The sequence below is a fragment of the Bombus pascuorum genome, chromosome 2 (assembly GCF_905332965.1).
Source record: "Bombus pascuorum chromosome 2, iyBomPasc1.1, whole genome shotgun sequence".
Taxonomy (NCBI): domain Eukaryota; kingdom Metazoa; phylum Arthropoda; class Insecta; order Hymenoptera; family Apidae; genus Bombus; species Bombus pascuorum.
The window spans coordinates 19,683,467-19,699,137 of NC_083489.1; the positions used below are offsets into that span (position 1 = coordinate 19,683,467).

The 15,671-nt window shown below is 29.2% G+C and overlaps 1 protein-coding gene across 2 annotated transcripts in view; it reads left to right on the top strand.

Annotated features, from left to right (window-relative positions):
• LOC132904506 (beta-1,4-galactosyltransferase galt-1) overlaps window positions 1–15,671 on the top strand; it is a 149,959-nt gene that overhangs the window by 1,096 nt on the left and 133,192 nt on the right. The window lies entirely within an intron of this gene.

A 15,671-nucleotide genomic window follows, 5' to 3' on the forward strand; every position in this document is an offset into this window, starting at 1 on the left:
ACAGGTAATAACAAATTTTTGTGTAGACTGTGTGCAGTTCAGATACCAATTTTTGATTATATACATTGTGACAACGGAAGTCAACATACTGCTGACATACTTGTGTACGTATGTGTATACCACCTAATGAATAGCAAGAGTGGCCAGGACAAATTTTAATTTAATCGAACGATCTTGTCGACCTCGTGCATAATTATCAACCGTGTTCCATTCATTTAAAATGTAGTTGAAAGATAGTTTTAAACAAAGAGGAATTAGAAACATGTGAAGACTTTCTATTTGTATATTATTTGAAATATTTTATAAAACGAATTATAAAAATTGGAAAAGTATAAATGGAATTATAATTAATATTTTGGTAAGTAATAAGATGGGGAGAAAATTCATGAATTTTATATTTAGAATATATCATGAATTCTGAATGACTTATAAAAATATAAACAAAATTATATTAGATTATTAATTGAAGAAGAAATTAATGAAAACTACAAATATTAATTACAAATATTAAAAATCGTAATCAAAATCAATGTAGCTTTATTTAATTTTTACTTAACAATTTTGTTCATATCATGTAATTGAAATTATTAAATAGAAAATAAAGATGCTTGTAGACTTTTTAATCACGTGCAAACAGGTGCTCTCGATGTCCCTTCTCGAGCCATGTAAAAAATCCTCTTGATTCATTTGCTTGTGAAGTCTCAATTTTTAAAATTCTACACTGTAATTGGATAAGCTTCATTTAAAAATTAAAAATATTTTCAACATATTAATTTTAAAGTTGAAGTCAGATAGAAATTTCTATAATGGACAATTTAATGTTTAGTGTAATGAACGAACATTTATTATATCGTAAAGAAATGACGTACAATAATGCGCCGTAATTAGGATACCTATAATTAGAAGTTCATTAGATTTCTAGATAATTTTGGCGAATTAATTAAATGCTGGAAATGAGGTTGATGCTCCGTATTTAATATGGTGGTACTGAACAGAGTGAAATTCATCATTTAATAGTTTAATGAAAATTATTGAGAAATTGGATGAGTCATTCTAATTATTGTTCAATCAGTTTTCTATTTTATTAGATCATATCATATACATACTACTATATATATGCTGAATAGAACAGTATAATTTTTAGTATTTCTGTGGCAAATTTTATTATGTTATTAGATATAATTAATACAGATTTATTATCTTACTTTTATTTTTTAAATAAACTGAATCTACATTATGTTTATTTTATTATTTATATACAATATTTGCTAAGTAATAGATAATTGTTAAATTGTCTAGTAAAAGTAAAACCTATTTAGACGAAAATTGGGAAAATACAATGGTAAAAAAAATTTCATGTTAACTTGAAATTGTTAATATGAGAGCATATGATATACAAAGTTCCTATAGTTTATTGTAAAGGAAAATTTTATATAAATATGAGAAAATAAAATCTTATTATGTACTTGGTTGAAAGATAGATTTAATTCGAATAGATAATTTAACTATGTCGAGTTTCGTCCCTGAAAATTCCTTCAAAGTAACACTTTAGAGATCTTGTTGAATGTTAAACCGTTTTCAGGATCTTAGTTATCCTGTTTTAGTTACATTAAGTAGCTTGTGGTAACTATAAAATCTAAAGAACCTTAATCGTAAGAATGACATAGAATAGTTGTTTTTTCTCATGTATTAGTATTAGACACTAATATCTAATTTAAAATATTATTTACGATAATTCAAATATAATTTTGCAGTAGTTCAGATGTTACTACTTGATAACATCAATATTCTTTATGAATATTAATGTTAATAGCTAATATCACTTTGATATAATTTCAATGTAGATAAATTTTCTATGTATAAATAAATATATAATTTATAGTTTCAATACCAAATGGTTATTATAAATAATTAGTTTCATTTATTTATATATTTTATTATACAAGATGGTTATGCTACTTTCTCAGTACTTTTTATCATAAATGTTTGTAGCAAAGATAAAAAGGAATTTTATATTTTCATACGCTATTATTTATACACAATGTCATGAATAGATTTTTTAATATTTTTTCATTATTTTGTACAAGCCATACCTCGGATCAAATAGACAATTTAAATTTGTCATAGCTTCTACGTAATGGTGAGACTATGGACGTTTTAAAATTAACAAATTCAGAAACGAGTTCAAACTAATCTACAATAAATAGAGTTAAAGCTTATATAAATTGCAAATTGAAGTAAATATCTTCGAGATTTTGTAATACAAATAATTTGTTGGGTTTGAAATATTTTAAGGAATCAGGAACGTCCGATGAAAAATTCATTTATTTATGTAGATAATAATATTTTTATAATGCGTTTTTATGAAAACTTTTATAAAAATACGTTCACTATAGAAAACATATACTTTACATTGAATGTTTTATTTGCAACAAAAATAACAAAATTTCAACTTTTGACAAAGTAACGAAAAAATAATCCAAGTAACAAAATTTCATATTCAGTAGTCGTTTTATATATATTTTTTTTAATTGTACTTGTTGGAAAATATTTATATATATAAGAGTTAGACATGCGAGTTAGATATGCGAGTAATATTTTGAACACCAAGTTCTACTTTCGAATATCAACTTGTCTACAAATAGGTCTCAAATAAGAAATACATAGAACATAAGATATTTTACATGAGCGTTAAGGTTTTTGGGAAATTTTCTTGTAAATAAAAAAAGAAAGAAAGCACATTTATTACAAAACATTTATTCTACACGCGTTAATATATAATCCGAAACAATTGTGTTTCTTTTATTATTTGTTGCAAAATAAATTTTCGCCGATTCATTTAAAAGATTACGTAAAAAATACATATTTTGAATCCCAATTTCACGCGCACTAACTCTTCTCATATTGATTCACAGCTCCTTGTGTACAGTTAAGTGAGCTTTGTTGAATTTTCTATAACCCCGTGTTAAAAACTATATATTTATGTGTCTACGTCTCTCAACATTTTTTTGCTTCAGCCATTACTATACTCTGTTGTACTTTATTAGTGTCATATAAGTACGAAAGTAATAGCGTTTTTTATGGATCTTGTGAAAAGTCAACAGTCAAGAAGAAAATCGATTTATATACATATTATATTATTAATCTTATTTAATCACTTACAATAAATAGTATATACTAGGCATTATATATTAAATATACACATATACTAAACACTATACTATACATTACATATACAACACTATACATTATATATAGTATAGTAGTTATATATAGTAATATACATATATAGTATATATGTAAGTAACTGTGTTTAATATCTTGTCTACTAGAATTTTTATTTTGTCACAAAAATATAAATTCTATTCATAATATGTATATAATCATGTCATATATATATAACTTTTATGAATACAATTTATATTTTTGTGTCAAAACAAAAATTCTAGTACACGAGATATTAAGTAGAACTCAATTAACTACATAATATCCTTTTAATAGATATTTTTTTAAGCAGAAATCAATGTATTTCTTCTATGTATAATCCCTTACAAATGGAAGCACGATTTCCGCTCGCTGTATTTTCACTGTATCAAGCTGCAGAAATAGAAATATATTTTTGTATTATTTATATATGAATTTAATTGACAGGAAAAATAATTCCCATCGTCTATGAAGAGGTTAAAAATTAAATGTTTGTACAATTTCATCGTGAATGTAATTTAAAATAGTAATTGGTTTGTTAAGTTAAATGAAAAGGAATTGCGTATTGTTACTTGTGATTTATGTTGTATCCTTGGATAATATTAAAAATAAATAATAATGTACAAATTATAATATACATGTGCAGTGCTATATAAAAAATAATAAATAAATGGAATTCTTACAGACAGATTTGTTTTTGATTGATGAAAATTTATGCATCTCTATATGTTTATGAAATAACGTTCTTTTTGCATAAATAATTTTATAAAACTCGGCAAAGGTGGTAGCCCAAATTTGTGGTGTACAGAACATACTTAATTCGATACAACTTATCTTAAGACGCTTACAACTTTACATTATTATCCTAATAATTCAATACACATGTTATTATGTTAGTACCAAATAGTTTATATACAGCGGTTAGTTAGTATTTTTTATTTTTTAAATCATATTCGAGAAGCCTATTAATTCAATTATATTATATTGTACAGTGTCTCACCTAATTATTTTCTGAATTATTCTCTTATTTGTCACGATACAAAAAAAAAGAAAAACGAAATTAAGCTGTGTAAGTAGGTTACACTTTTTGAAATTTTAATCATAGTACCACTCCTTTGTAATAGATAACATATTATTTATTTATCGTTAAAATAGCCTGCAAGAAAATTGAAATAGGCTGTCAGAGCCAAGATTCGAAGTCTTTTAAAAATAGTTAACGAATTGAAGAAGTTTTATAGAAACCAAAGGTGTGATTAGCGATTAAGGCAGACAATATTTCGATATATTTAATATCGTAATATTATAACGAGCAATATTTTGAAAACTTTGAAAGGAACATATATTTAACTCGAAAGTGAAGTACAACGTACAGGTAAGTTTGCTAATATAAGATAGATCTATAATATCGTGGATTTTAAAATTGCCCCCTTCAAAAAATAGGAAATTTCACTTATCGTGTTTTTGCTTGCAGAGAAATCATTCAATTAATAACTTGGATTACTAGTTTTAATTAATCATTTTTCGCGTCGTTAAGCAAAGAACATTCCGGTTAGAAACGTTCAACGTGTTCCGATACGAGTAGAGAAATGTTTTGGTTTCGATTCGGCGCACCTTACATTCCCATTGAAACTTTGTTAGCAATTTCCGATTGATTACCGACATCACTCGTATTAAACTTGCTTTTATGCTTATCGCCGGCTACGCAAACATGCGTGTTGCAGCGCAGCATACGGTTATATATTATTCACGAAAGTGTATCACTGTTTCAAACGAATGCGGATTGGCACGTGGAATTCACGATGCAACTCGTAAACGGGACGATTCGGCCAGTGGAAACAAGTTGAAGGTGTGTGGGGATAAAATTTCACCGTAGTTCCCTTCTTTTTTCCACGGAATTTAATTCGGGGCTCGCCCAGTATGCACGCGTTCCGACTCGAGTTCAATTAATATTTGATTTGTCCAGCGCAGGTTAAAAGTGCGGGCTAAAATTTGCTCGTACGAAATATTTTTTTGTTTGGGTATCAGATACTTATTCGGTTGGGTATTAAAGATTCCAACATTGAATATTTTAAATTTTGCATTCTTTTATAAATTTGTTTCTAATTAAATCAAGGTATTAGGGCGCGTAACGCGGGTTCAATATTATAGCAGTGTAGGTCAAGATATCGAGCATTTTAATTTAGTTACTTTAGTCAGTTAGTATTTCAACTTTTAAAATCATCATCTCACCAGGCACCATTTTATCATGAAAGTTTCGTAATTAATTAAGTTACAACGCTATTCTTTGGCGGGATACGTTTCCATAGTTCGAAAAATATAATTACATTTTTGTAATAACAAACGCAGAACGCTATTTTATTAAAGATAACGGTGAATTAACCTGCACCACTGTGTTTCTTAGCTCTTTGCACAAAGTACCTATTAATTTTTAATATACGAATAGAACGTACATTTTTACTCAAGTCGAATATATTGGATTGGCAACTAAGTGATAGCGGATTTTGTCAATACCACCTAATAACAAAATCTGCAATCACTTAGTTGCCAACCCAATTTTATGACGTAGTATTTTTATTTTGAATTCCTGTTGAGCGATTGAGAATTATCTAATTCTTAAGTTTTTTTAGTTCGTGGGACTTCGATTGTCAATTATTAATCTTTTTTTTTTGGTTTTATTGGTTTTTTATTGGTAAAATGATCGTGCACACGAGTTATGAAAATCGACATCAAAAAAGGTTTTGTCGATAATTTTTATATTAGCTTGTGTCATTTTACATCGTAATTATTTCTTATTCTAGATTGTTTCTTTGATTTCGTTTCTTAGATCACATTGAAAAAGTCTTATTATACTACAAATTTGTCGATCAATCGATACTTGTGTCTTTTTGCTTAAACCGATTACAAACATAGTTCAAGCGTTTATTGCTATATCAAGAAAAATTATTGAAATATTAATGTAAATCATTGCAGATAAATCACAATTACCTCCAGACAAACGCGTCTAAAAAATCATTATATCGCTAGTCTGGGTTTAGATTTAAAGAAATTTAATATTACCAACTTATTAACGAATAAATAATGTAAATATATTCTGAAATAGAAATATTGTTGAGAAATTAGTGTTCTGCAAAATAAGCTGGTCTTATTACGAAATTATTACGTTAATGACGTATCTCTGTTGAATTATTAATAAATCCAAAGGTTTTAATCATTCGGCTGTATATTTAGTACGTGTTATTAATATTTTAGCTGTAACTTTGCGCGCATTTTAATGACTGTCAGACCATGATCGAGGAATTAACGTGTACGGGTAATCGAGGCTAATCTTTTGTTATCAATTTTGCTTCCACTCGGGTTAAATATCCCTGGTAAACGTGTTAATACAAACTTATAAATGTATTGTTGATGCATTTGCGCCATTATAAGCTGAAGATCAAATTTTCTATATAGAGCGAATTAGAATATTCAGTTTATTCGCACAGTCATCTTCATTAAATGTATGGCTGTTCATAATTTTATCTTTTATGTCGTCACACCCGGTATATATGCCTTCTTCATATATTACGTAATATCGGAGCGTTTATTAGGAAATTTCCAACGAAATTTATGGAAATCTTATAAATAACATGCTCGTACAGAATTCTTAATTCATTAGCTACTTTTAGTATCTCGAAGGTCTTTCAGAAAGTGGTACCCGTTTTGAAACAATAAGAATGCAAATTCCCATTTTAAAAATGCATTTTCTTTATTTATAACTTTAGTGTATGTACTAAGTTATTTTCCAATACAATCATCAGCCCTATTTGAGCACCCATTCTAACGTTATACGAGTTTTTGTATATCTTTGTCATACACTCGCCAGTTCATACAACCATTGTCTTACGTAGTTTCTTAAATCATCGTTTCTTGCGAAGCGTTATCGACCAAACAACTCCTCAAGTTTTGCAAAAAATGGTAATCTGGTTTATTCGATGCGTTTATCATTTGCAACGAAATCGCAGACGCGTTCTTCAACTTCTCCGTAACGAGAGGCGGACGAACCGAATGTTTACGATCGCGTATAGTTTCTCTGTCTTTAGTGAATTCCCGCACCCATCATCTTGCCGAGGATTCTTCTGTAACTTTATTACAGCGTTCGAAAAGCTATTAAAGAAATTACCTAACATACATTGGTTTGGCAACTAATACCACCTAATGATAAAATCCGCAATCACTTAGTTGCAAATCCAATAATATATATAAAAAGCTAAAGAAATAATCAATTTCGGCGTTTTAACGTATGTAAGCTCTTTACTTCTTTGGTAACTGGTAGCTTAATACTGTAGAATATCCGATGTCTTTATTGCATAAATTTAATTAATATTGGTGGATGATTGTGTAAAGTATAATAAAAGTGATAATAACAACGAAATTCCTATGTTAAATAAACATCCTTAAGGAATTCGTTTGGTATAATCAATATCTCATTTCCGTGATAGCATAAATACTTTTTTCAAGATTCTCTTTCTTTGAGGTCCGCTTTTTCATAGTACATTTTTCTAAATAGCCTTTTGAGATATTCAGTGTACATCGTGGTTATCCAGTGGCTACTGAAGTTTAGCAAAAACCGGGATGCATGATAGTCGAGCTGTATTACGTTCAGTGAATAGATTCGCTGAAGCCAAAGATCGGAAATCCTTGTTGGCTCTTCATCAATGCACGAGATGTAGCGTGTTTGTCTTGTTGAGAAACAACGTTGTTTCGTTCGACAAATTTGTTTTTAATTGCTGCATCTAGCTGGTTCGTTATGTAGGGATTACCATTGTATGAATCTTATTACTTGCTGCAAGTTTCCAAATACATTCTGTACGTTTATTTATGTACAACCATACTTTTATGGAAGATTAGTAATAAAATGAAATTTTACCCTCAGCAGATTTTAACCACTTATCTATTTCACATAGTTTGCATATTTCGCATGATTTTTCTAACAGATCATGCAAAAGTATATGTACTGCATGTTTGAATTTACTGAAACATACAAATTATTAGATTAAGCAAATGTTATTAGCCGTTTCGAGAGAGCCATTAGCCGAAAAAAATTTAACGAATATAGCCGAAATTAAATGTAATTTTGAAACGGTATTCTGATTTTTAAAAGCAAGTTACTGAAAAACTAACAAAAAATGGAACAGTAGTTCTGCAGCAAATTTGCACATGCTCCCATCATGTTATATGGAACTATAAATATAACATGGAATTATACATTTATTTTAACTGATAAAGGTTTCTTATCAATTACTTATAACTAATACAGAAAAAATGTTTATAGGTCATTGCAATTTTATCGTTGCAGGGTATCCTCAATTACCGCGTATTTCAGATTTCCCTGCAGATACTCTTTTTTTACCGGCATACTTTTATTTACATTTTTAAATATAATACCTATTTACCTATATATGTGCAAACACATACACATACATAGGTTTTATTTATAAAGAAAATTTCTCCTTGATAGATATCACAGAATCCAATACCGATACCTAAACTCAAATATTTGTATGTAGCTGGAAATAGTGTGCGAAGGTGTGGCATGTTTATACGATTGGAATCTTGTGGTATAGTGTCGCGCGGAAGTTCCCATCCAGAGAAATTCTTCACTTGCTGTTCGAAAAATATTTTCAAGAATTTAATGTAATACTATATACATAGTAACTATATGTACACCGATATTTTTTTATTGTGCTGCTTTCGTTTGCTTGCTATGCCCTTACACCCGACGTTAGCCAAAAATTTGGTACATGTCGCTTTTGAAATAGTAAAATGTAAGGTGAAAATTCTTGTAAAATATAAAATGAATCTTTTGCACAATTCTACGTTTGAATAGAATTAAAAATGATCCTAGTTAATACATATTAGTTATAAATGTAATCCATCATAAAGTTATGCGTGACTTAATTAGATAATATGGGTTTCCTCGAATTGCATCATATTTAGTGGCATTAATCATAATCGCGTATTAGTTTCTAATTCCATTTGGACTTCGATGTTTATTCAGAATGATCGATGGTTTATTCGGAGCATGTAGTTTCGCATATTAATCACGTACGATAAAAGTGGGTTAATTTAGAAAGTATCAATTTTCGAGAAGATATTTTTAAATTTCTTTTCTTTTTTTATAGATAACAATGAATAATATTCACAGTTTCCTCCACTTTTTCTTTCAAAACAATCCCAATGACGAATCGTCGTGGTTGATAAATTACATATATATGTTGTATGTCGCGTGAAAGTTGTGAAAATGTCGAAATTGAGTATAAAAATAGAGGAAAATTTTTCATTTCGTTCTCACTATTGGAAACGTGTGATATTTTATTTGCTGGAAAGTAAGCTCGTTTCAGAAAAAGCTTTTAAACATGATCGGCGTTTTGTTATACGACAAACGTTTTATTTTCACGCATACCAATGGAAAAGTATTTCTTATCGCGCATTTACAGTTTACACTTTCTCAGAAAATACAAAATGATTTTTTGTCATGTGCTTATGCATGTAACGTAAAAGTGATTTAAAATTGATGTTAAGCGCGTCAGTTTTTATTCTCCATTACGTTATCTTCTTTTCTATTATACTTTTATTTAAAAATTTTTCTAATGCTCTGCTAACATGTATAAATTCTAACATGGTAAATTTAAGGAAATTGAAAAGGAAAAATTTGTCGTTGCTTTGTTACATCAAATTAGTCATAAGCGAGTAATATTCATAACTAAAAGAAGAACATTTTATTGCTATAAGAATCTCTAAGATATTGAAATACCGAAATGTTCTCCGTTTACATTTCTTTATATCGGGTTGGAAACTAAGTGATTGCGGATTTTGTCATGACATTGAGAAAACCCGCAATCACTTACACCCTTGGACAAAAAGATAGCACATGTGTGCTATCATTAATTTCTCATAGATAGAGTCCGAATTTCCCAAGTTTGACGAATGGCATATAAACAGTACCTTGTAGTAATAAGGTATATGAGCTTGAAACTGTATCTTCGCTATTCCTCTTGTATTTATCAACAATGATTGTGAAATCCGGTCGGCGAAATGATAGCACACTTTCAAAAGTTGTAGTGTTTATTATCTACTAAATTGTACAAAAATAAAAAACCTTTTAAAATTTAATAATGTGTGGATCCTCCCTTATTCTCCACCACCTCCAGCATTCGTTTCGGCAAAGAACGATATAGTTTTCTAATATAATCCAGCGATATATTTCTCCATTCCTCTTCAAGGCACTTTTTTAACTGATTAATACTTTCAAATTGCCTATTTTCTCTATAAACGGCATTGCTTAATTTACTCCAACAGTTTTCGATTATGTTTAAATCGGGGGAGCATGCAGGCCAGTCCAAAACTGCAATATTTTCTGTTGAAAAATATTCTTTCACAACCTTAGCGGTGTGAACTGCAGCATTATCTTGCTGAAAAATAAAATCTTGTCTCGCAATATGTGTTGCGTACTTTGCAATTTGATTTTGTATCAAATTACGATAGGTTATAGCATTCATCTTGCTGCGAATTGATATTAAATCAGTCTTTCCGTTATACCCAATACCTGCCCAAAGCATAATGCTACCTCCACCCATTTGACGCCGTATTTGTGACAATTTTTTTTTTCTTACATCATGATAGTAAAAATTGAATCCATCTGGGCCATCTAAATTAAATCTTTTTTTATCTGTAAATATAACTTTCCTCCACTTCTTGTTCCACCGTATATGTTCTTTTGCAAAATATAATCGATGCTCCTTGTGAATCTGCTTTAGAGCTGGTCTTCGTTTTAATTTCATCCGCTTTATGTGCGCGGATTGTTGTAGTACACGTCTGACATTCCGAGGATTAGTTTTTACGCCAACTTTTTCTGCAATTTCACGTGACGTGAGAAGCGAATTTGACGCGGCACGTAAAATTGCACGTTTTTCACGAGTACTAATCGCGGAAGGTCTCCCACTGCTTTTTTTTGTTCCATAATTATTTACATCTTTCAGTAAATTATAAATGACTTTCCGACTTCTACTGAGAACTTTTGCAATTTTAGAAATAGTAAAGTTTTCTTTCTTTAATTTCAAAACTGTTTGAATCTCTTCACTATTTAGCTGTTTTCCACGTCCCATTGTTTGAATCGAAATTTGTAAGGTTTCTAATGAAATTCTTCTACTTTTCACTACGTCTACACCACTCAGAATACACAGAAATACTAAGGAATGGAAACAAAATGCTTGGTGTGCTATCATTTCGCCGACCGGATTTCACAATCATTGTTGATAAATACAAGAGGAATAGCGAAGATACAGTTTCAAGCTCATATACCTTATTACTACAAGGTACTGTTTATATGCCATTCGTCAAACTTGGGAAATTCGGACTCTATCTATGAGAAATTAATGATAGCACACATGTGCTATCTTTTTGTCCAAGGGTGTAGTTTCCAACGCAATACTTACTTTATGCCTTTCGGAATAAAATAAAACAAATCAAACGAATATTTACAAAATAACGATATTTTTAGTAACTTTTATATTGTAAAAACCAGTTTACGAATAAGAGAAAAGTACAGTTAAGACGGATAGCTTTTTTTACAACTGAAACTAAAAGAAAGCAAAATTTGCATATTCGGTAGTCGCGAGGATAAACATTTGCTCGTAAAGAAATGAAAAAACAAATGATATTGCGAAGGAATCGTAAAAATGATTAAAAATTGGTAAGTTTAAAGGTCTGTACTTTTTAGATAATTTCGGTGTAGTAAAATATTGGTTCATGCCCCCATTATTTTTATGCGAATTACGATATATTTCAATTCCGATAAAATATCACAGACTGACTGCAGAAGTGATGGATGCTCTGTGGAATGCAAATTTAACCTTAATGCAAATTTAACAAATTTACCTTCGCTTAATACAAATAAGTTAATAGCCTGGTATATTTAATATCTGCTGGCTTAATAAATTTCAAACGCAAATTATATGTTCACGTACGCGTTAATTAATAGGTATCTATGCATAAGCACATGAATTAATGTATGAAGAGCTCGTACTATAAGGATAGCCTTCGCGATGAATGACTACACATTTGTTTCTTCTTCCAGATCATCTACGTTCATCTATGATTAGAAGCATTAAATCACCGGCTTATCGTTGAACTGTTAGATATACAACAAGGGAATTGCTTTCTCGAATTAGACATCACGTAGTTTGAATGACTTTTCGGCTATGAATCTTCGCTGCCTGTTAATGATTCTGTCGGTGGTGAAAAGTCTTTCGCTGTTAATCACAGCGTGAATAATCCATTTGAGTTCTTTATTATCCTACGCTCTCAAGGTTTTAAAAATGACGATAAATCATTTATCAATGTCGGTGCATCCATCGTGCTTCGTGTTCTTAACGAAATGAGAACTTGAAATCTATAATTAAAATAATTAAAAGCCCTAATGTACAATAGAACTTCGACTCTGAATTTTTAATAATTCTTAGTATGTGATCTTCGTATTTTTAATTTGAATCTTCAACTGGCTATCACAAGCGACTAAAATAATTTTCTTGTTACATTTAAGACAGGTTATTCGATTTTATAATAGGTATTTAACTCTAGTTTTGTATTTTGTCAGAAATATCATTGACAGTGTTTCATCGTATAAAATACAAAATCATATAAGACACAAATTACAATTAAATGTTTTACAATTAAGTAATTTAATTCAAACTTTTGTATGTTTCCTGCGATTTAATGATACCAGCTGGAAATTAATACTTTTTTAGCTGCATTCGATTCAGTTCTTTGATTTTTCAGTTTTTAATTATCAATTCGTGTTTCAAGTCCGTAATTTGTAATCTTTAGTTTTCAATTTGCGGTTATTACAAACTCCAAACGTTCTCGGTTCGATTTAGTATGGTTTTGTATTTACCTTGTTTCATTTGTCTTTCATTTTTTGTCTTTCCTTCGTATCTTTTTTTTATTATAAATTGAGTCGAATTTATCTCCTTTTAGGTTCAAGATTGAAAGTATTATATTTTTGTCTCGTAAATATTTACAAAATGTTAGAAACTTTGCAAAAATTTGTTAGATCTGATAAATCTAAGAATTTAATTCTAATTACTTTCTGTTCATAAATGACATATATTTTTACGTGAAGAGCTATTCTTTAAATACATATGTATTCCAGTTTTCGTATATTTATGTTCATAATATAATAATATTCATTTAGAACATTTTAGCATATTGATTTTCATATTTGTTTCATAATTCAGAATAAACTTGGGAGAACTGTATTTAAAATAATAATTTCTTAATAATTAATGTTTCAAACTACTATATGATAAATATTATGTACATATATTTCAATTAATGCTACGTTTTTTATCCGGCCAATGATAGAAATTTATAACTAGACGAATAATTTTGAGAAGGATAAATTGAGAAGCCGATTATTTTATGAAATAACGTTTACTTGTTAATCGAAAATTTTTTTTCCGATAACATCTAAAAGGAGTGGTGTACATTAATGGAAAGAAACGCAGTAACTGACGTAGTGTATAAACGTATAATGGTATTAATATGAAGCAAGCTCCATTGTATATAGTAAATCTATTATTTCCATCAAAATCGGTTAACAAATACACATACTCTTAAATAGTAAATAATTTCACCGACTGACAAATAAATCAGTTTCAAATAATTTCAAATAAAATATAGCACGGGACATTTATGATATTTTAAAAATACATAGTGCTAGACAAAAGTATTTTTTTTATTATTTAATTTGTACTTTACAATTTATCCAGTTGGACATTCGGTAAATTTTTCTAGCTTAATTGCTAAATAACATGTGGATGGCTACCCCCAGCGGGATACCATCTTCGAGTTTGACTATTTTATTTCTTTAGTAAGGTCAGTGGGATGTTTTCTTTTTAGTCTTTTTTCCTTGTATTTTTCTGCGTACCTGTCGATTTCTTCCTTGACCGTTGGTATTTTTAAGTATTTGCGTATATCCTCGTTTCTGACACACCACGGGGCGTTGACTATTGTTCTCAGTATCTTCAATTGTAGCGACTCTAGTTTATTTATGTGACTCATTGCTGCTGTTCCCCATAGCGGTATTCCGTATGTCCAAATTGGTTCTATTATCATTTTGTAGATTTTTAATTTATTTTCTATGCTGAGTTTAGAGTTTCGACTAGTTAGCCAGTACATCTGTCTTCTTCTTATCCGTATTTTGTCTATGATTGATTTAGTATGTTGTTTCCATGTATTGGAAATTTAGTGTTGTTTCCTAAGTATTTGCACAGCTAGGATCTTCGTGTAAAATTCATTGTAAATCTGTAAGAAATGTTTTCTCTATTTTTTCCATTTTCTATTGAATTTTTTTGTAAAATATAACTGTCGACTCTAAAGTGTAAGTAAACCATGAATTCTAAAAGTAGTTATAACAAAGAAAAAAGAATGAACTACACATGAAGTTGAATTTTTAGTGAAACAAAAATTATATTTTACGTAAATATATTTTTGTATTTTACATAAATACATTTTATATAGTTTTAAAATTATATTTTAAAGATTTAAATTCTGTACGAAGATCCGGTTTCTAGTGCCAATACTTTTGTTTGACACTATATATATATTTTTTTTTTTACAAATAACTTTAAAAAGTAATTTTAAAACAACGTTATTTAACAATTTTTAAAAATATTCCTACGTACTTGCTTGCTACGTAATTCAATCACTAACGATTACGATTCGTTTCGTATTTTTCCATTTGATTCTCTCAAAGCTAGAAATGATAAAAAAAAATGAATCAGATGACGATCGTTGCTCGATCGTTCGATAATCGTTTCTTTTTTTTTTTAACTATATTAATTTTAATGAGAAGCGATCGTGTATATGTGCAAGTGCATATCTGATTAACCTTGAAGATAAGAGGATTAAGAGACGCCCACTAATTAACGTTAAAAAACGTACGAAATAGTTCAGTCTATATACTGCCAGGTGCAATATGTGTAATAACATGGTATATGAATATTTTTCAGCTTTTTTATTTCATTCTAGAATGTTTTTCTAACAGTACCGTACATTGCACGCATGTACCCGTATGTCTTTAAATGACTCATTAAATTGATTAAATAGCATTACACAAATATTATGAAAACTTGGTTAAAAAAGTGTTCCTAGAACTTGTATTATAATTTTTTGCTAGTGAATTCTATTGCTTTAGGTAAAGGGTCCTTTAAAGAGAGGTAGATGCTAATTAAATAACTTGCACTAACTTTTCTGTTGAATATTCTTGTATTAATTTATGGTTAAGAGCATATTATGTCAACTAATTTTTTGCTTTAATTTTTTATTTTAAGTTTCTAACAGCTAACCACAAAGTACACTTATGTTCTCTTGATTCCATTACGTATTTTTTCTGTATTTAATATTTATAATAACGATGTTTATATTAG